Source organism: Macaca mulatta, chromosome 10 (assembly GCF_049350105.2).
Source record: "Macaca mulatta isolate MMU2019108-1 chromosome 10, T2T-MMU8v2.0, whole genome shotgun sequence".
Lineage (NCBI taxonomy): Eukaryota > Metazoa > Chordata > Mammalia > Primates > Cercopithecidae > Macaca > Macaca mulatta.
The window spans coordinates 18,922,524-18,950,287 of record NC_133415.1 but is presented as its reverse complement, the minus strand read 5'-3'; the positions used below and the strand labels follow the sequence as shown (position 1 = coordinate 18,950,287).

The 27,764-nt window shown below is 46.9% G+C and overlaps 1 protein-coding gene and 1 long non-coding RNA gene across 5 annotated transcripts in view; one reads left to right on the top strand and one right to left on the bottom strand.

Annotated features, from left to right (window-relative positions):
- The window catches only part of SYN3 (synapsin III), a 553,834-nt gene that overhangs the window by 51,779 nt on the left and 474,291 nt on the right, over window positions 1–27,764 (bottom strand).
- Window positions 380–27,471, top strand: LOC144331781 (uncharacterized). Its single transcript, XR_013399204.1, has 3 exons — window positions 380–464; window positions 2,239–2,349; window positions 27,046–27,471. It is a non-coding gene; the product is annotated as an uncharacterized LOC144331781 (long non-coding RNA).

Sequence of the window (27,764 nt, the reverse complement as noted above, 5' to 3'; positions counted from 1 at the left end):
CTGTGGTCCCAGCTACTCGGGAGGCTGAGGCAGTTGAATGGCGAGAACCCGGGAGGCGGAGCTTGCAGTGAGCCGAGATCGCACCACTGCACTCCAGCCTGGGCGAGAGAGCGAGACTCTGTCTCAAAAAAAAAAAAAAAAAAAAAAAAAAAAAAAAAAGGAAAAACCGTAAACTGGTCATCAGCAGCTTCCTGATAAGATCTCAGGAGTTGGGCGACTGGGCTCAAGCATGTGCACTAAAGAGGCAAAATGGCGGAGTAACTGGTATATGACCTTCCTCCAGGAACACGCGACTGGTAAGAGGAAAAACGCCTCAAGTGAGCATGTGCACAACTTCAGTAAACACACTGTGCTTGCAGCCCCTCCCAAGTGCTGGCAGGCTACTGCACATGCAGACAGCCCACCCCAAGGGAAGAATCAGCGGAGAAGGAATGCAAGACCCCGGAAGCAACCCCAAGTCAAAGGTCAGACTGTGCACGTGATCTCTCAAGTTGCCCGACCGGCCCTCTTCCAAGTGTACTTTACTTCCTTTTGTTCCTGCTGTAAAGCTTTTAAACACAGTTTCACTCCCGCTCTAAAGCCTGCCTCCCTCTCTCCCTCTGCCTTAGGCCTCTTGGTCGAATTTAAGGCAAGAATGGAGGTTGCTGAAGGTTCCACTGCTAACAGTATGGGGAAAATAAATTCTGTAAAGTGGGGTAGGGATGACTGGGGGTCAGACTTGGGACACTATTTCTCATAGGGCAGCTGGAGTTCTCCCTAATAAGACGTCGTCGAGTAAAGACCCAAAGGAAGTGGAGGAACAAGTCACAGGCCTATCCTGTGGATTCCAGGCAGACAATAGCAAGAACCAAGGCCTGAGGTGCGACATTGGCGTGTGTGCTTGGAGAAGAGGCCGATGTGCGTGCAGCAGAGTGGACGGAGGGCAGAGAGGTGGGCTGCAGGTCAGAAAGATGGGGAAGGGGAAGGTCATGTAGGGTCTCCGAGCCACTGCAACGACTTTCGTTTTTACTGCAAATGGCATGAGGAGCCACGGAGGGTTTCAAGCAGGGGGATCACATGACGGCTTGAAAGGATCGCTTTGTTGTGAGGAGACTAAAGCAAGGACTGAAAAGCAAGGGACCCGTCGGAAGCCCACTTTTATCACAGAATCCCCATGAGAAGGGACAGTGGCTTGAATGAGGGCGGTAGATTCTAGAAATATTTTAAAAGTAGAGCTGAAAGGATTTGCTGATGGGTAGGGTGTGGGGTGTGAGAGAAATGCAGGAATGAAGGATGAGTCCAAGGGCTTTGGCTGGAGCACTTTGAAGGAAGATCCTGGTTTACCTGCCCCTGCAGCCCACGCACAAATGGGAAAGCCTGTGGAGGAGCAGTTGTGCTCAGGATCACAGTCCTTGTGGACTGCCCCAATCAGATGACAGAGAAAGTCTCCCTTCAGGTTTCTCCGCCTCCTAGTGGGTGTGAACAGAGACCCCTGCAGCCCAGAATGCCACCTGCAGCCAGCGTAGGTCAGGGGAACTCGCTCAAGAAGGAAGCTGCCCCTGAGGCCAGCAGGCAGAGACAGACAGAGCCTAGGGCATCGGTGACGTCACCGAGACACTCATCAGCAGGCCTTCATGGTGTTTAGGCCAGTTTGAACTGGAAGTTTCTAGTATTTGCGGCCAAAATAATCTTGATACAGGGTAGGTGCCTTCGCTGGCTACTGGCTGCCCAAACCTGCTTTGCTTGCCTATGGGTGTGTTCTACATGGAAGGTATTTTTGCTGAGCCTCTAGTCTCCAGAATTTGTCACTCTGGAGGGACTTGGGGGGGTCCTGGCTGATTTTCTTCAACAGCAGAGGACCTTTCATTTGGGGGGATGATATTGGGGGTATCTCTTATTTCCAAACTCTGGCAGTTTCCTTCTATGTGGAGGGAACAACATCCCTGGCCTGTCGGCTGCCTGCCACTCACCCGTCCCCGGAGCTGGGGACATTCTGATCAGAGGGTTTGAAGGAGAAACGGGGCAAGTGTGGACCAGTTCATTCTTCTCTCCTTTCTCTTTCCCACGAAGAGCACGGAATCTACTCTGCTTCTGACTGGAGACTTTGCAGGCCAGACTCCTACGTGGGGAAGCCTGTAGAGGTCCAACGCTGTCTCCAAGCCTTGGGGGGCAAATCTGTCTCGTTCTGGGGTTCAGTCCTGAGGAGCCCATTTGCCTGCACAGCAAAGCCACATTCCTCCACATCTTGATTTCTACTAGGTGATCTATTTGATTTTGCAAGTCCCTTCCTCTTACGACACCCCAGCACAGAGCCTGCAACGTGGCTGATGGGTTGGAAGAGCATATCGAAGGAGTGAAGCCAAACATGAGGTGGGTTGAACGCTTCTTCCAATCCGAGATCCAGTGATTCCACTATCTGACAAAAAGAAGCACCCCGGTTCTGCAGAAGAGATAACTTCCCCCACAATACTTGATTCTGAAAGGCACATATTCAATGGTTCCTCATGAGACTTTTCACAATGGATAACAAATAGCACCATTACTGGTGGTTCTATAAAAGCTGCTGAAACGTCTCCAGCTGACTGGAACCTTCCTCCCGCCCTTTCCCACCTTCATTGCATGACCCCTTGGCTTTGTCAGGCTGAGGACGGGGCAGTGGGCTCCTCCAGAGCTCATTAAGATTTGCTTTTCTCTGGCTCAAAGTGATCCTTGGTAAATTTCCTCTTCAGGGTCTGAGAACTTGACCTTTAGTCAAGGAACCATCTGGGTTGGTTTGGAGGGACATTGCTCACCCATGAAATGATTGCCCTGCAGTGACCGGCCCTGACAGAGAGCTCCTCTCTGCCTGGTCTCTGCCTAACACTCCCCACAATCTGGTCTTTCACGGGGAGTGCCTGACAGCGGACTTGACCGGCTCTGCCCCCTGTCAGCACTTCCTCACTAAGCCGCTCCACCCTACTCCCTTTTCTGCCCAACAGAAGAATAAAGGAAGCATCAGTGCCTCCCAGGCGGGATTCCAGATTGTTTGTAATGAAAACAGACCAAGCCAAGCAAACAAAGCAGATGCTTGGCCTAAGCCCTGCTTATTATTTCAGTCTTATATGGACATTGCATTGCTTCGGGCCACGTCTGCAGGTGATTGGCCCAGGGCCCTTCTTTTCCATTGTTGGGGGCCTTCAGCCCGGGCTTTCATGGGAAGGACACAGGACCAACCAGGACAAGGGAAAGAAGAGCCAGGGGGCCCGAACTCTAATTGCAGCTGGGAAGAGACCACACTGGGTGACCTTGGGCAAGTAACTTTCCCTCTCTCAACTCTCAGATTCAAATTTCGACCATGCAAGCATAGGGTATAAAAGTAAATCAAGGTTAAGAGAGTGGCCTCTGGAGTCAGAGCATGTGGCTTTGAGTTCTGACTCACCGAATGCCATAAACTCATTGTGTTCCCACTCCTTCAACTGTACACTGGTTATTAGTATTCAGCTTAGAGGCACTATAGGTAAGAGGTTTAAGTAAATTAACTCATGGGAAGTTTTCCGGGCAGGGCCTGGCATATAGCATGTGTTCAATAAATTCATCATGATTATTATGAATAATCCTATGGAGATCACAGTCTGTAAGGGCAACGAGACATGCCAGTTAAGTCCACCAGTAGATTACAGACGGGACCCTAGAATTCTGCATAAGCACAGTGTGGATGCAAAGCAGGGAGGGTCATGTCAACTGAAGGTGTTGGGGAGTTCAGGAAACTCTTGAACTTGAGCCGAGTTTGGTCTTGATGAGGCCGACACAGGTGTAGGACACTCGTGGAAGATAAAATGGAGGGACAAGCCAGCGAACATGGAGCAGGCTTGCATGTTCCGGGATTGGAGAGTGGTCGGGTTGGCTGGAGCAGTGGGTGTGAGGAGGTATGTGCCGAGAGGACCCCGGAAGAGTTGATGGATCAGGGTGGATCCTGTAGGCTTTACCCTTGGATAACCTGGAGCCCTGTTGGTTTTTTGTTTGTTTGTTTTGAGACAGAATCTCACTCTGTCGCCCAAGCTGGAGTGCAATGGCTCCAACTCGGCTCACTGCAATCTCCGCCTCCCAGGTTCAAGCGATTCTCCTGCCTCAGCTTCCCGAGTAGCTGGGATTACAGGCATGCACCACCTTGCCGGGCTGATTTTGTATTTTTAGTAGAGATGGGGTTTCTCCATGTTGGTCAGGCTGGTCTCGAACTCCCCACCTCAGGTGATCTGCCTCCCTCGGCCTCCCAAATTGCTGGGATTACAGGCATGAGCCACCGCGCCCGGCCCCTGTTGGGTTTCAAGCAGGGGAAGTGAGGTAGCCAGTTCTGGGTTTTAGGACCCTTGCAAATGGATGGGAGGGGCCACCCAGGAGGCCATGCAATCCTTAGGCAGTGATTGTTGCAGTTTAGACCAGAAGGGATGCAGAGCTGACCTGAGGCACCGAGAGCAGGGAGGCAGGAAAATGCAACCCATGCTTGAGCTGGGAGCACAGGACTCAATCACGGAGTGGCTGTGAGGACCCAAAGGGGAGCCAAATGATAGAACCATTTGCTGGCCATGACTGCACGTCCTTCATACTGGGAGTTCTGCCCTGCTACAGATGAGGAGGCCCCAGGAGGTTTGAGTCACTTCTTCCAGGTCACATAGCTGGTGAGCAAAGGAGAAGGATGCCTACCGGGAATCTGGCTTCGCGGCTCCCAGCCATAACCCAAGGCTGCTTCTCTGTAACCATGGCCAGCCTTTGTTGAATGCTTTTCATATGCCAGGCATTGTTCTAAGTAACTTTCTGAAGGTCACACAGCTAGTAAATGACAGCGCTGTGATTCAAACTCAAGCAGTACTTCCAGACTGCACCCAAACAATGCTTCCGGACTGTACACAAACAGTGCTCCCAGACTGCACCCAAACAGTGCTCCCAGGCTGCACCCAAACAGTGCTCCCGGACTGCACCCAAACAGTGCTCCTGGACAGCACCCAAACAGTGCTCCTGGATTACACCCAGAATGCACCCAAACAGTGCTCCCGGACTGCACCCAAACAGTGCTCCCGGACTGCACCCAAACACTGCTCCTGGACAGCACCCAAACAGTGCTCCTGGATTACACCCAGAATGCACCCAAACAGTGCTCCTGGACAGCACCCAAACAGTGCTCCTGGATTACACCCAGAATGCACCCAAACAGTGCTCCCGGACTGCACCCAAACAATGCTCCTGGATTACACCCAAACAGTGCTCCCAGAATGCACCCAAACAGTGATCTCAGACTGCACCCAAACAGTGCTCCCGCACTACACCCAAACAGTGCTCTTGGACCACACTGCTTATCACTATGCTGAGTTGCTTTGGGTGCCACAGTGATGCAGGTGAAACCATGGGAGTGGATGGGATTGTCTAAAGCATTGTCGTCTCTGGAACTCTAGTGAGAGTCACATGTATAATTACAAGTTTTCTATTAGCCACATTAAAAAAAGTAAAAAGAAACAGGTGAACATAATTTTAATAGTGTATGTATGTATGTACATATATATACACACATATCTAGCTATTTTCTACATTTACACACACACACACACACACACACATATATAGTGTATATATATATATTGGAGACGGCATCATGCTCCGTGCCCAGGCTGGAATTCAGTGGTGCGATCCTAGCTCACTGCAGCCTGGAACTCCTGGGCTCAAGCAATCCTCCTGCTGCAGCCTCCCAAGTAGCTAGGACTACAGGCATGCACCACCACACCTGGCTAATTTTTTATTTTATTTCATTTTATTATTTATTTATGTATGTATGTATTTATTTATTTACTTGGTCTGTCCCCCAGGCTGGAGCACACTGGCATGATCTTGGCTCACTGCAAGCTCCACCTCCTGGATTCACCCCATTCTCTTGCTTCAGCCTCCCGAGTAGCTGGGACTATAGGCACCTGCCACCATGCCTGGCTAATTTTTTGTAATTTTAGTAGAGACGGGGTTTCATCATGTTAGCCACTATGGTCTCGATCTCCTGACCTTGTGATCCACCCACCTCGGCCTCCCAAAGTGCTGGGATTACAGGTGTGAGCCACCACACCCACCTATTTTATTTTTTTAGCAATGGGGTCTTGCTATGTTGCCCAGGCTGGTCTCAATCTCCTGACCTAAAGTGATCCTCCTGCTTGGGTCTCCGAAAGCACTGGGATTACAGGTATGAGACATTGCACCTGGCCAGGATATTTTGTTTAACCCAATATAAAAAAGTTCTCATTTCAATGTGTAATGTATATAAAAATTATGATTGAGATATTTTATGTTCCCTTTTTTGTAACTCTAGTCTTGGAATTGGGTGTGTATTTTATACTCAGCCTATCTCAATTGAGCCACGTGTCAAGCAGTCAGTAGGTGCACGTGGCTGATGGCTACCAAATTGGACAGTGCAGGACGAGGGATCTGCGGACAATGAGGAGAATGGGGGCAAGGTCAGAACCGTAGTGCACATGGATGCTCAAGGGAAGGATGGAAGAGGAGCTTGCAAAGGAGCCTAGGAAAGCCTGGCTGGAGACAAAGGAGGAAAGGCAGCCAGCATGGTGTCCCTGAAGGCAAGGTAAAGTTTGTGTGTTAAAAGATGGGTACAACAGGCTGGGCGCGGTGGCTCACGCCTGCAATCCCAGCACTTTGGGAGGCCGAGGCGGGCGGATCATGAGGTCAGGAGATCGAGACTATCCTGGCTAACACGGTGAAACCCCATCTCTACTAAAAAATACAAAAAATTACCTGGGCATGGCAGCGGGCGCCTGTAGTCCCAGCTACCTGGGAGGTTGAGTCAGGAGAATGACGTGAACCGGGGAGGCAGAGTTTGCAGTGAGCTGAGATCGCACCACTGCACTCCAGCCTGGATGACAGCAAGACTCCCTCTCAAAAAAACAAAAAAATGAAAAAAAAAAAAAAAAAAAAGAGAGACGGGTACAACAGCGACCCAACCCCGAGGTGAGCGAGCAAAACAAGGGGCTGAAGACTTTATCAGGATTTTCTATTTGGAGGTCATGAATTATCTTTGCCAGGCAAACTTTGGGGAGTGGTGGGAGCTGACTTAGGGAGCTGGAGAGAATGGAGACAACTACAGGCTCCTTTTTAAGAAACTTGGCTGAGAAGGCAGGGTAGACGGGCACAAGGGCTCAGCAAAGACTTATTTATTCTTTTCAAATCTAAGTGAGACTTGAACATGCTTTAGTGTTGAAAGATGCCCTTCAGAAAGCAACCTTGAGCGCCAGGAGTGGGGAGGAACGGATGGGGTAGCCAAGTCCCAGAGGCTATGATGGAAATGAGAGCCAGAGCTCAGAGGTAAAATGAAGTCTAGAAAGGAGAAAAGACTCCACTGAGGTGGGAAAGAAGGTGTGGGGGCAGGCAGAGGTGCAGGAAGATGAGCTTTGATACAGGGGACTGGATTCTCTTCTTTGATGGGAAGGACGTGGGACTTGAACAGAGCAGCAAAGTTCTGGAAATGCCACAGTGAAGACTGGGAAAGGTAACTGATTAGGGAGATGTAAAAGCTTCACCAGGACCCACAAGGGCCCTGCTGGGGTTGGAGATGAGGCATTTGTAGCAGCAGCATGAGATCAGTGATGAAGTTTTCTTTTTTTCCTTTTTTTTTTTTTTTTTTTTTTTGAGACGGAGTCTCGCTCTGTTGCCCAGGCTGGAGTGCAGTGGCGCGATCTTGGCTCACTGCAAGCTCCGCCTCCCAGGTTCATGCCAATCTCCTGCCTCAGCCTCCTGAGTAGCAGGGACTACAGGTGCCCGCTACCACGCCCGGCTAATTTTTTGTATTTTTAGTAGAGACAGGGTTTCACCGTGTTAGCTAGGATGGTCTCGATCTCCTGACCTCGTGATCCACCCACCTCAGCCTCCCAAAGTGCTGGGATTACAGGCGTGAGACACTGCGCCTGGCCCAGTGATGAGGTTTTCTCCAGCTGTGCTCAGCAGTGCCAGTTTAGGGAAGGAGAAGGTCCAGAAGTGAATTGATTCAAGGTTGAGTGTTCTAAGGCAGGTGCAATAGAACGATGACGGAGATCTCCCTCCCTTCCTCCCCTCCCTCCCTCCCTCCCTCCGTCCCTCCCTCCCTTCTTCCTTCCTTCACCAAAAATGTATTAAGACTGCTCTATGCCAGGTACTGTGCTAGGTGGTGGAAATAGAACTCAGAGCCAAATGAGATTAAGATTCCTGCCTCCATGGAGCTTATGGCAATGGTTTTCTGCAAATTCTCAATTGGTCCTTAATATGGAAGGGGAAGAGGAGGGTTATGTATTGGTCCTCAGAACATTAGATAAAAAATTGGGATGGACTGATAGGTAACATTTCACATGTGGAGCTGGCATGGTCTACTGTGTGGTCGGGGAGAGGGTGACTACTTTGGACAGTGGATACTAATCTTGAGGTCATGGAAGTAGGGATTATCATCCACATATCCTGGGATGGGGCTGACCAGCCTCAGAGGCAGCAGGTGACCAGCCCGAGGTCACACAGCCAGGAAGTGGGAAGATTGTCTGGGCCCAGAGTCTGCTGTTTTTACTTTTCTATACTCCCAAGCTGATGAAATCCCAGGAAGAGGAGGTTTATTGAACTCCTTGCGGATATAGGTTCCCTGCCTCCCTCCTTCTTCTCTTGCCAACCCTGGTTTTGGCCAGAGCCATGGCCATTTTATGCATTGATGTTGTTTGGAGGAGGAAGCTTGCTAATGAGGATGATCCCCAGTTCCAGAAGGGACCGGACGGTCACAGCTGCATAAAGTCCTCTGGATGATTAAAGCTCCCCATGGGACAGGCAAAGCTGTTAGAATCTTCCTGGAGTTGGCAGGCAAAAGCACAGCCAGACCTTTGCTCCTAGCTGCTGTGGGGAGCTCTGCCTCTGGGGGGTCCTGAATGACACCAACCTGGGCTCCCTGTACCTTTGCTCTTGTTTCCTTCCTGGAATGCTCTCTTTGCTCCTCTACCTAATTCCTACTCATTCCTCAAAACCCTAAAACTCAGCTCCTCCTCCAGCTCCCAGGAATTTCTCTTTCCTCCTCTGGACTCCCACAGGGCTTTGTATTTAGTCTGCAAATATTTATTGAGGGTACTGTGCTGGGCACTGGGAATACAGTCATAAATAAGACAGCTATATTCTAGTCAGGGAGCTGGAAAACAAATAATCAGATAGTGTCTTGGTCCATTGGGGTTGCTCTAACAAAATACCATAAACTGGGTGACTTATAAAGGACAGAAATGTATTTCTCACTGTTCTGGAGGCCGGGAAGTCCAAGGTCAACGTGGATTCAGTGTCTGGTGAGGCCCTGATTTATTCCTGTAACCTCACGGGATGGAAAGGACAAACAAGCTCCCAGGGCCTATTTTAGAAAGACACTAATCCCATTCCTCAGGGATCTGCCCTCATGACCTCCCACAGGCTCCACCTCCCAATTCCATCACCTTGGGGGGTAGGATTTTAGCATATATCATATTTTAACGTATCTGTAACAGACAGATAGGTGGATACCTAGCTAGCTAGGTTGGTAACGAATTGGTAGAAAATAGCTAGTTTGCACTGACTGTGAAAGACACAACCAGAGGGTGTCCTAGGGGATGTACTGCTTTGTATTGCCTGAATATTGAGGGACCTCCTGAAGCTGATCAGTCAGGCTGGGTTTGTAGAATTCCATTTGATGGGTGTTTAGGCTGCGCTATGACACATTCTTCCCATGCAAGTCACAAGGTTGTTAGAGAAATTAGAAGAAATTTTCCAGGCAGCACAATGAAAGTATATAGATGACAGGGTCAGGATGGTCTAGGTTCACATCCTAGCTTAGGGACTTACAAATGCCATGATTTGGAATGAGTTCTTACATCTTTCTGGGGTTCAATTTCCTCATGTGTAAAATGGAGATGATACTATTTATACTCCTTCTCAGAGAGTTGGGAGGATTAGAAATTCTATCTAATTCTTTCTTTCTATCTATCTATCTATCTCTATATCTCTATATCTAAAATCTATCTATCTCTAAAATCAATCAATCTATCTCTATATCTAAAATCTATCTCTAAAATCTATCTATCTATCTATCTATCTATCTATCTATCTATCTATCTATCTATCTCTCTATCTATTTATATCTCTCTAACTAAAATCTATCTATCTATATCCATCTAAAATCTACCTATCTATTTCTATCTAAAATCTATCTATCTAAACTCTATCTATCTATCAATCATCTATCTATCTAACTCTATATATCATCTATCTATTTCTTGTAGGTGATGGTTATTATTGCATCCATAAGAGTTTTAAAAATACAAAATACTCCACAAATGGAAGGTATGGCTTTGAGCATAGTTTGGGAGTCAGGCTTTACTACTTCCTAACTATGTTACTTTGGGAAATTTCTTAACTTCTCTAAACCTTAATTTTCTCATCCGTAAAATGGGGTTTGTAGTAGTACATGCTTCACAGAGTTACTGTGAAGATTTAGAAGTAAACTGGCCCAATGATTTGAACAGTGCCAGGCACAAAGCAACGAATGTTAGCTGTTTGTCATTAACTGTAAGCACCTTTATCAAAAAGGTATCTAGAGATTTTGTAAAGTTCAGGATACATTAATGGCATTAAAGCTATTGTCCTCATTTTCCTGGCCCTGATGGCTTATGTTTTCTGGGCATGGACACCTCTCTCCCAGTCCTCTGAAAAGCGTTTTAATACGTGCTGAAGGTGTGTTCGGTGCCACAATGGCTGGACTTATCTTGCTTACGCACAGCTTCCGAGGTTGATTAACCATGGTATTTAACCAACCTCCCTCCACACACACCGCCTCTTAGGGAGGACTGGAAAGCCTGCTGACTGTCCTGCAGGACTTGGGAGGTGCTTGTCTATATCCGAAAGACAGACGGCAGAGGAGGATGCTGAGCGTGGGGTCCCGCCAGGGGATGGCTAGACTCCTTGTCTGTCTGGCTCCCTTGTGAAATACTGGGATATTACAGGTCATTGTAAACATTTCCTAAAAGCAGTAAAGATATTTTTTATGCAGAGAGGGATGTGACTCACTTTACCAAAGTTAAAGGGTCTAGAGCGTTGTGCTGAGGTTAGGAAGAACTGGAGGTTTTTGTTTTCTGATTAAAACACTGAATTTTAATTTTGGAGTTGAAGCTGTGCAGGTTTCTCTCCCAGGTAGATCTGGGAGTAGGGAAAAGGGGGTGTAGTAGGTTTGGGGGAGGAGTCTCAGGAGGGAGAGAGAGGGCAGGGTGCTGAGAACTGTGCTCTGAGTATGCCACAGTTAGCAACTCTACCCTCATAGAAGAAACAACTTAGAACCTCAGTGTGAAGGGGCCCAAGATGGCATCTGGTCAACCCTCTCATTTTGCAGCTGAGGCACAGAGGGAGGAGCAGGTGACTTGGATGGGGTTGCTTACCCGTGAGCCAAAGACCAAGACTGGCTTCAAGTCTGCTCAGCACTGGGGCGCAGACTTCTCTCTACTAGTGACCCACGATGCGTGACACTGGTGGCCCACAGGATGATTTAGAGGGGACACAAATGAATATGGATAATTTTAACAGTTAGATATTTATTTCAATGCGTATTAGGAAAAATTATCTGGCCCCTAAAACTTGTAATGTATGATAGTGATACAAAACGCCATTTAAAAATATATTTAAGCAAAGGAAGAGGGAAGTGTGTGTGTGTGGGTGTGTGTCTAAAATGTTGGCTAAATAACAGAACTGGTGACCTGTAGGGTGTCCTAAATCATGACCACAGTCTACTCCATCTTTAGGGCTTTTGGTGATGCAGGGGGCAGCCTCAGGAAGGCCTTTCAGGCTCTCCTAGAGTTTTAAGTCTGAGAAGCAGCAAACTTCCCCAGAGCGCCCCTGCTCTCCTTCTCATTCTCCTTTCTTCTCCATTTCTCTCCTCCTGTGATGTTGTCTTCTTCATTCCCATCCCCAGTGCCCACAACAACCAGTGGGTAGTGGGAGTGGCTGGCCCTGGGTTGCTCTGGAAGGTCAGTATCTGTCTCACTTTATCCATTCCAGGAGCTTGGATTTACATGGGACCCTGGCCACCAGGGGGCAAAGCCTCAGGCCTTTTGCTCATCCTATCTCTAGGCATGTTAAGCTCACACCATCTATCATCTTGGCAGGGTTTCCTAACCTGTGAAACAACCCAGCCTAAGCTATTAATGGGTTATAGTGGATAAATATGTAACCAGCCACCTCCTCCCACAGCCCTTGACCTATGGCGATGGTACCTTAATACACCTTCAATCCTTCTCCCAAAGTCATAGTTAAAAAATAAAACCAGGCCGGGCACGGTGGCTCACGCCTGTAATCCCAGCACTTTGGGAGGCCGAGGCGGGCGGATCACGAGGTCAGGAGATTGAGACCATCCTGGCTAACACGGTGAAACCCCGTCTGTACTAAAAATATAAAAAATTAGCAGGGTGTGGTGGCGGGTGCCTGTAATCCCATCTACTTGGGAGGCTGAGGCAGGAGAATGGTGTGAACCCGGGAGGCGACGGAGCTTGCAGTGAGCGGAGATCACGCCACTGCACTCCAGCCTGGGTGATAGAGCAAGACTCCATCTCAAAAACAAAACAAAACAAAAAAAACAAAACAAAACAAAACAAAAAAACTCTTCATGAAGGCATCGGCTTCGTTTTGTTACCACTGCATCCTCAGTGCCCAGAACACTGCCTGGCACTGGGTAGGGGTTTAACTGGTATTTGTTGAGTAAACTAATGAGCGTATCAGGCTGTGTGCTCGGCGCTGGTGCTCCAACTGTGCTTTCTGCCCTTAAGGTCTAGCCCAGAAGAAGAACCTGCAGATGGTGAGATGGTGCAATAAGAGGGGGCTGTGCTAGGCCCAGAGCTTGCTCACAGGAGGGCGTGAATCGCATCATTCTTGGGCAAGCAGAGGAGGCTCTAAGGTAGGAAGGTACTTCAGTTGGGTCTTGAAGGATGATTCTCAAGGGGAAGTTAGGCTATGGTGTGATCTGAGGTGTATAAAGTACAGGTAGGTTTGGGAGAGCTTGGCTTAAAGAGATGTTACCATTTCTGCCCCTGGAGTCACATTCTGGCTCGCTCCTTCCTTCCTTCCTTCCTTCCTTCCTTCCTTTCTTCTTTCCTCCCTCCCTTCCTTCCTTCCTTCTTTCCTCCCTCCCTTCCTTCCTTCTTTCCTCCCTCCATTCCTTCCTTCTTTCCTTCCTTCCCTCCCTTCCTTCCCTTCCACCTTCCCACTCTTTTCTTCCTTCCCTTACTCCCTTCACTTCCTTCCTTCCTTCCCTCCTCCTTCCCTTCTTTCCGTCCTTCCTTCTCTCCCTCCCTTCTCCCCTTCCTTCCCTTCTTCCTTCCGTCTTTCTCTTTCCTTCCTTCCTTCCCCTTTCCCTTCCTTCCTCCCCATTTTCTTCCTTCCTCCCCATTTTCTTCCTTCCTCCCCCTTTTCCTTCCTTCCTCCCTCCCTCCTTCCCTCCCTCCCTTCCTTCCGCCTTTCCTTTCCTCCTTCCTTTCCTTTCATCCTTCCCTCCTTCCTTTCCTCCCTTCCTTCCTTCTTTCTCCTTCCCTCCCTTCCTCCTTTTAAGGCATCAAAAAAGGACACTCAAATGTTGCACATGTATGAGCTGCCCGGGTGACCTTTTTGGTGCTGTCCTCAGGATAAGGCCTCTCCTTCCATCTTGGTTTATTTGGAGATTGCAGAGAAAGTCAGTAAAATACTGGTGATTTTGTCAACACTATGCTATTCAAGGACACAAAATAGAAAGGGAAGTTGGGTGCTGAGGCTAACATAGGACTGAGTTCATCAAAAGGGCCTTATTGTTCTCTTGATGGAGTCTATCATACATGTTGTACATGAAAAGTTACTGAATAAAATTACAGCTAATCTAATGCTACTTTCATCCATGATTTCAAGTTCCCTGTAGGATTTCATGTGAAAGGAGAGTTTTGAGTGGCCCAGTTCACTCATGTTTCAAAAGAGGACACAGAAGCCCCCGAGAGGGAAGTCACTCTGCTTTGGTGGTGCAACTGGAAAGGAAAAGGAAAGGAAAACTCACAGGGGAAGGGGGTAAGGAAGGGATTTTTTTTTTTTTTGGAGACAGAGTCTCACTCTGTTGCCCAGGCTGGAGTGCAGTGGTGCGATCTCACTGCAACCTCCACCTCCCGGGTTCAAGCAATTCTCCCGCCGCCATGCCCGGCTATTTTTTTTTTTTTTTTGTATTTTAGTAGAGACAGGGTTTCACCGTGTTGCCCAGGCTGCTCTCGAACTCCTGAGCTCAGGCAATCCTCCCGCCTCAGCCCCCCAAAGTGCTGGGGTTACAGGCATGAGCCACCGCGCTCAGCCGGGATTTTTTTAAGTTAGGACTCTCATCTGCCTCTCAGGGCCCTTTCCTTGATGAGGAAAGAAGTGAAAGTGTCCAAATTTCATTATTTCGGCAGGAAACAAAACCACTATCAAGAGCCGGGTACGGTGGCTCACACCCGCAGTCCCAGCCACTCGGGAGGCTGAGCAGGAGGATCGCGTGAGGCCAGGAGGGTAAGATCACCCTGGACAACATACTGAGACCCTGGCTCTAACAAAATAAAAAAAGTAGCCATGTTTGGTGGTGCACGCCAGTAGTCCCAGCTACTTGGGTGGGAGGATGTCTTGAACCTAGGAGTTTGAGGCTCAAGTGAGCTATGATCATGCCACTGTACACCAGCCTGGGCACCAGAGAGAGACTCTATCTCTTAAAAAAAAAATCACCATCACGTTTGATGCCAACAGCACCTGAACACAACCTACGCTTGCTAGTGTTTCATAACGTGCACCTACAAGGGCTAATGTGGTTTGGCCTTGCTGGTTTCTCTGACCTCATCTCCTACCACTTGCCCCCTCCCTCTCTCTTTTACTTCCTAGAACTCGCCAAGCCCAATGCTGCCTCAGGGCCTTTGCCCTTGGTACTCCCTCTGCCTGCAAAGCTCTCCCTGCAGCCAGTCCCATAGCTAGGTAGCCCTTCTCATGATCTGAGTAGCTAATGGATCATCCCATCTAAAGCAGCCCTTCTGTTACTCCTGGTCGCATGCTATTGTATTACTCTTTTGTGTTTTTCCTCGCACTTAGCACTGTCTCAAATTATTTTGTATTAATAGTTTTCTACACCCTCCAAAATAATAAGCAAAATACAGCCTCCACGAGAGTAGGGTCTCGGTCTTTTAAACTTGCAGATGTATTCCTTGCTCCTTGCACATTAGCAGATGTTTGGGAACAAATTACTGAATGAATAAAGGGATGTTGACCCTGGTACCTGGGCCCTCTTTGGACCTAAGCGGGTGGTTTTCAAACTGGATTCTATGGAGTGAATGGCGCCACGCCGGGAGACCGGCTGGGTGGGTCTCTAGCGCTCCTTTCTTTTTTCATCCAGAACAGTTCCACTAGGATCTGTTTAATATACTGAGTGTCTTCACTGCTCATTGGACAAAGGGCTCAAAGTCAAAAGAGCAAAGCCAGGTCCCTGTTGAGGAAGCATTGGGTGGAAGGTTGGATGCCACATCTTTGGAAGTCCTCTCTAACCCCAATACTTGTGAGTCCGTGAATGCGACACAAGTCGAATCAGCTTTGATACTGAGATGCGGTGGCAAGAAGAGAAGGACCACGACAGATGTGTTCTGGCGAGGGAGTGGGTGGGGGTTCCTCAGGCATGGGGGTGGGGGTCTTCAGGAGAGCGGTAGCCTGATTCTAAGTTCTCCCTGCAGCTGCCTCAGCTACCTGCCCCTGAGTCATGACCTGTGATGCACTGGCTGATGCTTTTAGCTGAGGCCACATTTGAGGATCCAGCATTTTCCGACCACAACTTTAAACATAATGTTTGCTCCTGCACTCACTAAGAGAGCAACGGTCTTGCTCTCTGCGGTCTCATTAAATAGGATTCTATTTTCACAGCACTCACTTTTAGAACATTCTTCTTTGCTGTTCCAGGCTCTCGGAGAGGCAGCCCAAGAGGCGCTGCTGCTAAAATGACTCTGGGCACGGTAGAGATGGGGAGATACGGAAATGAATAGCAGCTTTGTTTATTTGGCATGGGACCAGGCAAGAGGAGTTATATTAAAAAATAAATAAAGTTCCCCTTCTTTCCACAAGAAAAAAAAAAAAAAAACAACAAAAAAAACAAACCTATTCTGGTTTCATGGCCAACAACACAATTTCCCTCACAGAACAGAACAAATGTGAGTAGATTGAGATTAACTTTGTGGGAAGAAATTAAAAAAAATAAAATAATGACAAGTGGTCATGGGATAGGGCTGGTGAGGGGTTAATATCAAGAGTATTTGAGATACCTTCATTAGGAAGCCGGAAATAAAACAAAGCAACGGCCTGAGTATGGGTCTATTGACATATAGACACACTCTGAGGCACCCACACATCCACAGGGCTCCCAAGTATTCCTGGTTCTCTCTCTTGCAGACCTGGCTTGAAGTCTTCCCACCATGGGGAGGAGATAATAACTATTAATATTATGGCCATTCTCTGGGCATTCATCATGTGCCAAGCTGTGTGCCGACTATCCCCTGCACACCATAACAGATATAATTCACCATTCCTCCCATTGGCTTCGCTTGTCTGAGCTTCAGTTTTCCCTTCTGTAAATGGGTTTAATCAGATTACCTACCCCAGAGAGCTGCTGTGACAACTGAGTAAGAAAACACACATGAAATACGAAGCACAGGGCCTGGCACCTAGTGTGTGGTCAATAAATACATGGTTCCTGATGGTGACTATTTTCCATAAGGTACTTCAAATTCAAAATGTTAAAACCCAAACCCATTCTCTTTTCCCTTCAAGCCAATTTTTCTTGATTGTACATTTCAGTCATGGAATCATGATAGTCTTGAGTTCTTTTCCTGCCTGGCACAGTTGGTTCCCAAATTCATTCAAGTCTGCTGTTTTTCATATCACTTGACTGCATCCTTATCTCATTCCTCACAGCCTTGCTTCCTGCCTGGGTACAAACCCTTATCATCTCTTCTCTGAACTGCCACCGTTTCTTCCTAACGGGACCCTTATCCCCTCTTTCCAACCCCCACACCTCTCTTCTCTTCACACCACTGCCAGGGCACCTTTTTCTCCCTTATGAATCTGACCGTGCCTATTCTTTGCTTGAAACCCACCAGTGGGTCTCTCTCACCAAGAAGATAAAGCCTGTATTCTAGAGTGCAGCATGAAACACTTTCATGGTCTGGCCCCAGTCTCACCTTCTCTTCCTGGCCTCACTCCAGCCCAGGGCTTGTCCACACTGGCTTCACACTAGTATGAGTGCGGATACAACAACACCAGTGTCTGGGCCTTACTCCAGCCAATCACATCAGAGTCCCTGGGATTCGGCCCCAGGCAGAAGCGTAATTTACAAGCTTCCTGGGTGCTTCGAATGCACTGCCAGGGTTAAGAATCGTGGCTCCCCCCATTCCAAGCAGCGTGCTTTATGCTTTTGTGTGTAGGTCCTGCTGTCTTGGACAGTTTTCTCTGCTTTTTCTACCTGCGATGTCTCCTTATCTTTGGAAACACAGCTCAAGTTTCCCACCTTTATGGAAGTCTTCCCTGGGACCCCCTGGAAGGGGCTCCTCTTGCCCATGACATTTCCTGCTATGACAATGTAATCATTTGCTTGCATGGCTAGATTCCTGCTAGAAAGGGACCCTCTTGGGAGGCCCAGTGTGCATTCATCTTTGGCTCCTCACACTGTTGTGGCTCTCTAAGTACAGTGTCTACACATGCTTACATTTTTTTTGATAAATGAAAGTATCATGGAGATTCGTCCTCCGCCATGACTGTAACTGGATTCTCAGCTCTTGGCTTATATTTCTGCTTCAGAGTTTACTCATTCCGCCTTGATCACAGTATGTTGTCTACATAATCTTCCTCCACCACCTGTCCCCACTCTGGGAGCTTATTTCCTACCACATTTTATCTCAAGCACTCACTCTTGCTCCACTGGCCTCCTCCCTCTTCCTTGACCACATAGAGTGGGTCCTGCCCCAGGGCCTTTGTCTGTGCTGTTCCTTCTGCTGTCATGCCCTTCCTCCACATGTCCACGTGGCTCACTCTCTCCTTCCTTTACATGGCACCTCACACAAAGGCTTCTCTGATCACATTCATCACACTCTGCCTCTTACTTGGTGTCTTTCTTTTTCAGAGCCCTTCTCGTCTCCTGACATATGGCAGATTTATTTGTTTATTTTTTTATTCATCTGCTTCCCTCTACAGCATGTAAGCTGCATGAGGCAGGAACTTGATTGTGTTTGATATTGCATCTCCAGTGCCTAGAATAGTGCCTGGCATGTACAAAGTGCCTGGCATGCTATAAATACTTCTTGAATACATCAATGAATGAAGATGATTTGCTTTCTAGTAAGCCAGTATTTTCTTTCTTTTCTTCCTTTCCTTTCCCTTTCTTTCTCTCTTTCTTTCTTTTTTCTTTCTTTCTTTCTCTTTCTTTCTTTCTTTCTTTCTTTCTTTCTTTCTTTCTTTCTTTCTTTCTTTCTTGTCTTTCTGTCTTTCTTTCTTTCTTTCTTTCTTTCTCTTTCTTTATTTCTCTCTTTCTTTCTTTCTTCTTTCCTTTTTTCTTTCTTTCTCTCTCTCTCTCTGACAGGGTCTCACTCTGGGGCCTAGGCTGGAGTGCAGTGGCATGATCATGGCTCCCTGCAGCCTCAATCTGCCAGATTCAGGTGATCCTCCCAACTCAACCTCATAGGTATCTGGGAGAACAGGTGTGCACCAGCACACCTGGCATTTTTTTCTTTTTTTTCTATTTTTAGTAAAGATGGGGTTTTGCCATGTAGCCCAGGTTGGTCTTGAACTCCTGGACTCAAGCTATCCACCTGCCTCTGCCTCCCAAAGTGTTGGGATTACAGGCATGAGCCACTGACCTTAGTCAAACCAATATTTTTCAAACTGTGAGTTTGAAATTGGTCATCAAATCAACTTAATGGATCACAACCAACATTTTAAAAAATAAAATACAATAGAACTGAAGATATCAGAATGCGTTGAACATAGTAAGGGCAAGTATTATTCTGTAAAACTTATCTTGGTCAGTATACTGTATCTAGCAATCAGGTGGCAAGGCAAAATGCATTCCTCATTGGGGTTTGTTGTACGCATTTTTGGAAAAGCATTGTGTTAGGCCAGAGACTGGCAAACGTTTTCTGTAAAGAGTCCAGTGGTAAATATTTTAGGCTTTGTAGGACATAAAAACTATTCAACTCTGATTTTGTAGTGTGAAAGTAGACATAGACATTATGTACACAAATAAGCAGGGCCATATTATAATAAAACTTTATTAACAAAATCAGGTTGTGGGGCTAGATTTGGCCTGTGGGTGGTAGTTTGCCAAGCCCTGCACTAGACTGTTGTCTAGCCTGTGTCTATGTTTTATATGTGTAAATTCCCTTTATACAGGAGCTATGTCTTTTTCATCTCTGAATCTTAACCATGAGTGTGTCATCCCAACATTTAACCCATTCATTAAACATAACAACAAATGTTCTATGAAATGTTTGCCAATATATTCAATGAACATTTATTGACTCCCTAACTCCAAAGACCTGGGCACCAAATTCATCTGTATTTGTTGAATGAATGTAAGAGCCCTGTCTTAGTCTGTTAGGGCTGCTAACAGACTAAGATAACAAAATATCTTAGACTGGATAATTCATAAACAACAGAAATTTATTACTCATAGCTCCGCAGACTGGGAAGTCCAAGATCTAAGTGCCAGCAGATCAGCGTCTGATAAGGGCTTTATAGATGGTGCCTTTTGTTGCATTCTCACACAGCAGAAGGGGCAAGGGAGCTCCCTCACACCTCCTTCATAAGGGCACTAATCCCATTCACATGGGCAGAGTCCTCATGACTTAATCACTTCCCAGAGGAACCACCTCTTAATACTATCACACTGGGTATTAAGTTCCAACATATGAAACTAATATGTTTAGGAAGACACCAACATTCAGACCATGGCAAGCCATTAATCTCAAATTCTCAAAAGCCCTTGCCCCTCCTCCAACCCTTCTGAAGACCAGAACTTAGAGCTCAAAGGTGTCCTTGCCGCAGCCGCTTGGGTCAATTGCTGCCAGGGGCCGGAAGGGGTGGTGGGAAGGTGATGGAAACAACAGGGTTTGATGGACTGTTTGGGGAACTGTCTAATTATCCTGCTTATCAGTGCTGGTTCCTTTCCTTAGCTCTTTCCCTTAATAAATGAAAACTCCTTCTGTTGTTATTGAGCCCTCGGGTCACTGATTCTTTGGAATCATATAAACCACATGTTTATGGAGTTACAGCGTGAAATTGAATGGAGGGGAAGGGAGGCACCAGAGAAGTGTCAGCTCTGAAAGGCAACACTTTCTCTTCCCAGGCTTCTGCTCATTGTGTAGGGCAGAAGACAGGGCTTTCCGCTGTCCAGGGCCCTGGCCTAGGCGGGGAGGGGAGCTGAGGTCAGTGGGTATAGCTTGTGCGTCCACAGAGCTTACAGCCTGGTTGGGGAGGGAGATGGCCAGGCTCAGAGTTGAAGATGACCTAGATCATGCATCAACAAACTATGGCCTGAGGGCCAAAGCCAGCCCACCACCCGTTTTTGTACAGCCCATGGGTTAAGAAGAGTTTTAAAAATTTTAAACACAACAGTCTCCCCTTATCTATGGTTTCACCTTCTGTGGTTTCAGTTACTTACAGTCAACCATGGCCCAAAACTAGGTGAGTACTACACAACAGGACATATTGAGAGGGAGAGACCACATTCACATGACTTCTGTGATAGTAGATTGCTATAATTGTCCTATTTTATTATGATTTATTGTTATTTCTCGCTTACTGTGCCTAAATTTATAAATTCAACTATATCATAGACGTGTATGTATCGGAAAACCCAGTAAATGTAGGGTTTGGTACTGTTCCTGGTTTCAGGCTTCCACCGGGAGTCTTGGAATGTATCCTTTGCCAATAAGAGGGAACTACTGTAGTTGGGAAAAAAAATCAAACAAAGAACAATATTATACGAAGTGGGAAAATGACAGGAAATTCCAATTTCAGTGTCCATGAGTAGAGCTCCAGTGGAAGATAGCACTGCTCATTCATTTACGTGTTGTCTGTGGTTGCTTTCCCACTACAAGGGCAGACCGAGTAGCTTCAACAGAGACCATGTGCCCTGCAAAGCCTCAAATAGGTACCATCTGGCTCTGTGCAGAAAAGTTTGATGACCTGGCTGGGCGCGGTGGCTCAAGCCTGTAATCCCAGCACTTTGGGAGGCCGAGACGGGCGGATCACGAGGTCAGGAGATCGAGACCATCCTGGCTAACACAGTGAAACCCCGTCTCTACTAAAAAATACAAAAAACTAGCCGGGCGAGGTGGCGGGCACCTGTAGTCCCAGCTGCTCGGGAGGCTGAGGCAGGAGAATGGCGTAAACCCGGGAGGCGGAGCTTGCAGTGAGCTGAGATCAGGCCACTGCACTCCAGCCTGGGCGACAGAGCGAGACTCTGTCTAAAAAAAAAAAAAAAAAAAAGAAAAGTTTGATGACCCTAGCCTAGATCATGGTCTAGCAGCATTGATATCACCTGGGAGCTTGTTAGAAATTCAGAACCCCAGGCAGGCGGGACTGCAGATCGAGTGAATGAGAGCCTGCATTTTAACAAGATCCCCTGGGTGATCTGTGTGCACAGTCAGCTGCTAGAGGAAGCAAATCAACATCTCTTAAGTATCTACAATTTTTTAAGAGTGCGTTATCTCAATTAGTCTTTAGGTTAATCCCTTTTCTACTAGGGACATTTATTGGGCCCGTTTTATTTTTATTTTTTGAGACAGAATCTCGCTCTGCCACCCAGGCTGGAGGGCAGTGGCGCAATCTCGGCTCACTGCAACCTCTGCCTCCCAGGTTCAAGCAATTCTTGTGCTTCAGCCTCGTGAGTAGCAGAGACTACAGGCGCCCACCACTATGCCCAGCAGCTAATTTTTGTGTTTTTAGTAGAGACGGGTTTCGCCATGTTGGCCAGGCTGGTCTTGAACTCCTGATCTCAGGTGATCGGCCCGCCTTGGCATCCCAAAGTGCTGGGATTATAGGCATGAGCCATCGCTCCCGGCCAATTGGGGCTATTTTATAGGTGAGAAAAACAAAGATTGCAAGTCAAGTGCTCGCTCAAGGTTATATAATTAGGAATTGGCTGAGTAAGATTTAAACTCTTAGGTTTGTACATCCTGTGGCCTTAACCATTAAGCTCAATGGTCCCCTGTACAGAGAGGGTAAGGCCAAACTCAGTGTCTTTTGTCTGAAGGTGGGGGCACTAAACTGGCACCCTAAGATACCCTAAGTGGGTGGCTGGCTGTTTTATTTGACGTATACAGTGTTTCAAAAGATTTTTAAATTAGTTGCCAATATTGATTCTTTTTTTCTTTTTCTTTCCTTTTTTTTTTTTTTTGAGTCGGAGTCTCACTCTATGGCCCAGGCTGGAATGCAGTGGCATGATCTTGGCTCACTGAAACCCCCGCCTCCTGGGTTGAAGTAATTCTTCTGCCTCAGCCTTCCAAGTAGCTGGGACTACAGGCGTGCACCACCAAACCTGGATAATTTTTACATTTTTAGTAGAGATGGGTTTTCACCATGCTGGCCAGGCTGGTCTCAAACTCCTGACCTCGTGATCTGCCTATCTCAGCCTCCCAAAGTGCTGGGATTACAGGTGTGAGCTACCACACCCAGCCTGAGAATTGATTGTTACAAAAGAATCTGGAAATCAGGCTTCCCTGGCTGGGGCTAAGTTGTGACTTCCCTTGCAGGATAGCCTCAAACTCCCAGCCTGGGCTTCTGACTCATGGTAATGCCTGGTCCCTTGGGCATCTGAGTTTGCATCCCTTGGTCAAAACCAGTGGTTATGCTGAATAGCCTGCAAATCACCTGGGCATTTTGTTAAAAATGCAGATTCAGATTTGGCAGGTCTGGAAACAGGTCTGCATTCTCCCCTCTCCTTTTTTTTTTTTTTTTTTTTTTTTTGAGACCGGGTCTCACTCTGTTGCCCAGGCTGGAGTGCAGTGGTGTGATCACAGCTCACTACAGCCTCAACTTCCCAGGCTCTAGTGATCCCCCTACCTCAGCATCCCAAGTAGCTGGGACCACAGGCACATGCTACCACAACCAGCTCATTTCTATTTATTTATTTATTTATTTAATTTTTGTAGAGATGGGCTGGGGGTGGGGGGTGGGTCTCACCATGCTGCTTAGGTTGGTCTTGAACTCCTGGATCAAGTGATTCTCCCATCTCAGCCTCCTGAAAACTTCTGGGATTACAGGTGTGAGCCACTGTGCCCAGTCTACGTTCTGCATTTTTAAGGGGCTCCCAGGTGATACGGATGCTGCCAGTACCTCCATAGGGCACACTGAGTAGCAAGACTGTCAAGGAGCTCAGGACTGTCTGACTTCAGGGCCCATTGTCCAGATCGTCTGAATCGGTGCCCTTGGCTACTGACTGGAGTTATCTGTTGGAGCGGCCGGGGGCCTCTAGGTCCTTCTCTTAGGCTGTTAGCAGCCTCCTCCATCGACCTGCTGAGTTGTATAACTACCAGTCTTTTCTAGGAGTGTCATGATGTGAACAAGACTGAGTAGCATTCACTGGCCCATCACAGTGCCTCCTTCGTCTTCCAGCTTCACCCCTGGAGGATGGAGCTATTGTATGGAGGTCTCTTGGGGCTGAAGACCAAGAGTCAAGCAAGAGATCAGGGTCGGCTACTAGTGTCCTATGGATCTGGAGGCTTAATAGAGGCAGATGTTTGTATTTTAGAAAGCTGCTTCCCCTACCCCAAACACATGGGCACAGACACACACCCCAAAATGTAAAAACCCATGTTCTGCATCATCTCTGGTCTTCTCGGAAAACAAGCCTGCCATGGCCACCTGTCAGCAGTGATGCCAGCTTCTCCCCAGTACAGCTATTTCCAAGATTCCAGAGATGCGGCTGGTTTCACTTCCTGGAAGCTTTGCTGGAAGGCTGCCCTGTGCCCCAGACCTCGGTAGGGCAGGGGGCCTCCCCTGGTTGTACGATCATGCTTCTCATGCCTACTGATGATAAGAACGGGCTGTGCCTGAGCATTTTGGCTAGAGAAGCCCTCAGTAGATGCACAGGCTGTGTTTCAAAAGGCCTGGTGGAACCCTCTGGAGTCTTACCTCCCCTGGCATGGATGCCAGAACCAGTGGAAAGAACGTGTGCATGTGATATGCGGCCCTGTGCAAATCATTTCTCCTCTTTGATCTCTGCTTATCTCATCTGTAAAATGAGTATTATTGAAACTGTCCTCACAGGGTTAACAAGAATTACATGCTGGGTCCTGTGCAGAAATACAGGTCTATTAAGCACGAATCAGGCCACACTTTGGCCCACTTCCTTGTAACTGAGAGTCAGGTAGCACTAGATATTGACCATCTGCATCCTCATTGTTCCTATAGGTAGGATTTCTAACCTTAGAATCATAGGTTTTTGTTTACGAATTGATTTATATCCCCATTGTTCCTATAGCTACAATCAGTGACAACGGACTTATAAGGCTTTATAAGGCTTTTTGTTTAAGAATTGCTTAAGATGTTCTTCAGATCCTGAATTCCAGCAGGACAGCTAATGCCAACCAGTTTGAAAACACCCACAGAGGAATCGAATCAGCATGAGAATGCGGTTTCTTCATTTCCCTGTCCCATGGCTTTACTCTGCACTCTGACCAATCAATAATCCGACACCTTGGCTCACTCCAAACCCCTTGAAATCTCTGGCTTCAAACTCCCAGGAGGGGTGGATTTGAGGTTTCCTCCTGTTTCCCTGTTTGGCTGCCCTATGATTACTAAACTCTTTCTTTGCTGCAATCCCTGTTGCCTTGGCTTATTGACTTGCTGTGCATCGGGCAAACCAACCGATTACGATTACATCATGATGCAATATCCACCTCAAAGGACTGCTGGGAGCCTCAAAAGTTTACAAATTTGTAAATTGTATGTGACTGTCTGATGCTGGGGAAAAGCAAGGAGCTTTTGGTGATTGGAGTATGGTAAATTATAATGTTCCCCACCCCACTGGGTGATGTGTGTCCCTCTTCTGTCTGAGGGTCTCCTAAGGAGAAGAATTCTCTGGCTTTTGTTAGATGCAATGTCAGGATGGCTCAACAGACATCACCAGGAAAACAGAAAAAAGAAAAAAGGAAATCTTAATGCTTTTCAATGTCTGTCAGTTGAAAAAAAAAAGTGATATTCTTTGTTTTTCATGGAGGGGGTCCTGTGCATCAGTGTTCATAAGAACAGGCAATTTATTTCCTCCAAACGAGTCTGTTCCTGGGCCTGTGTTCCTCTTGACAAAATGGGGCTTATAGATGGTACACACTGTCTTTAAAACACAGTGCCAGGGAGTGGTACTCTTTCTTTCTTCTTTTTTTTTTAATCATTCTTTTGAAATGAATGTTCTGGGTCTTGGCCTCAGGCCTGATGTGAGATCAGTTGACCAAAACACAAGAGCAGTTCATATGCAAAAGGTCAGTGCTGGTCTCAAAGGTACTGACATGTTTCTTGGGTGGGGCCTTGTGAAATTCTTTATAAATAAACTCTCCAATTAAGTTGGCTCCTTGCCTTGTACTGGGAAGAGATGATTCCACCAGGGTGTTCTTGAGAGTCCCCGGCAGCAAGTAGAAAAGGGCTGCCAATCTCAGTCCAAATTCTGCTTCCACCACTTACTTGTGACCTTGGGCAGAATGACTGTTGGTACCTCTATAAAACAGGGATTAGAAATACCTCTGGCATGCCTCTGAAGGTTAGAGGAGATGCACAAGGCACTCACTGTGGTGCACGGGCACTTGGGAATTGTTAATATCCTCCTTCTCTGTCCTTATTCATCCATGTAATCTGCTCTGAGTTATCCCAGAGAAGCTGAGACCCAGGGAAGTTAAGAAATTTGCTCAAGGTCACAATGCTGGCAAACGGTAGAGCCAAACTCAGAACCCCAGCCATCAGTTGGTTTTCACCAGCATCAGTCTAAGCCCAAAGCCCATACTCTCTTTTACTTATCTCCCCATCTCCTATTTCTATGAAGCTTTAGACTTTCTAATGCACTTTTACTCGCTAGCTGTCCCAAGTGATTGAGTGAGGAAAATCATGAAATAAGGGGAAATTGCATTTATAGGTTTAAGTGACTGGCACGGGTGGTTACTGCTGGTCCTAGGGAGTGTGAGGCTGGCAGGATGACCCAGATTTCCCAAACCTAGGCCAGGGCTCTTTCCAGTGAACCAAGGATGGTGTGTGGATGCAGGAGGTGGCAGAGGAAGATCTCGCATAGAGATTTTGGCTTTAAACCCTCGTTAAAAAATGACTTCATGATCCAGATGGTCCTGCCTTCAACAGGTGAACATCAGATTACACAGAAGCATACGATGACTGTTTCAGTTAGCTCTGCTTATGCCTAGAATCATGGCATTTTAGCTTTCAAAGGCAGGAAACAAATTTAAGGACTCTTTACAAGATGGGCATGTGTGTCTTTTGTATATATATATATACACACACATACACACACACGCACACACATGCAAATATACACACGCAGTTGATTCTCATTATTAATGGGCATGTGTGTCTTTTATATATATATATACACACACACACATGCAAATATACACACGCAGTTGATTCTCATTATTAATGGGCATGTGTGTCTTTTATATATATATATATATACACACACACATGCACACACATGCAAATATACACATGCAGTTGATTCTCATTATTAATGGTAGTTATGCCTTATAAAGTTGTGGTGAACACCCCATTGCTCCTAGGAGAAATACAGAGTTAGGTTCCTTTAAGCCTCTGGTCACAATATTTTCATCCAGTGATGAATATACAAACTTGCGTTATACGTGTTTCTGCTAAAAGACATCTTAATATATATTGTTGATTCATTGACATTAAACTCAATGCCAATGGTTCTATAACTCATGCCTGAATGAAACTTATCTTCAATGCCAATGGTACTATAACTCATGCCTGAATGAAACTTATCTAACACATGTATTTTTTTCCATAAAGAATATCACTTAGGAAGACCAGATATCACTTCAGCACTATACTTCGAGGGCATTTAAAATGAAAAACAGTGAAATCATCAACAAAAAGCACAAAAATGCATAAATGTGGCACCAAATAGACCGCAAGGACACCTGCTTATGGGTTGAGAGCTGAAACCAGGAGACAGAGTGTTATTTGACTCAAATTTTTCACCACTCTGAGCAGGTCCGTGAATGGCCACAAAACCGCTGTGAGATTTCATTTTGGGCTACAAAGGAATTTTCACAAGTGGATGAATTGGCAAACATGGAGTCTGTGAATGATGAGGACGGACTGTGCATATTGCACTTGTGGAGAGGACAACTTCATTGCAGAGGCTGTGTAAAGGCAGCACAGTGCCTAAAGTCTTCATTAAGGTGTAGGGGACTGATGTATTCCCTCCCGAGGGCCCACTGTGCTCATGAGAAGCAGAGACTAGTTCAGACGCGGTGACTCATGCCTGTAATCCCAGCACTTTGGGAGGCCGAGGCGGGTGGATCATGAGGTCAGGAGATCAAGACCATTCTGGCCAACATGGTGAAACACCATCTCTACTAAAAATATAAAAATTAGCTGGGCATGGTGGCCTGCGTCTGTAGCCCAGCTACTCAGGAGGCTGAGGCAGGAGTATTGCTTGAACCCAGGAGGCAGAGGTTGCAGTGAGCCGAGATCGCACCCCTGCACTCCAGCCTAGGTGACAG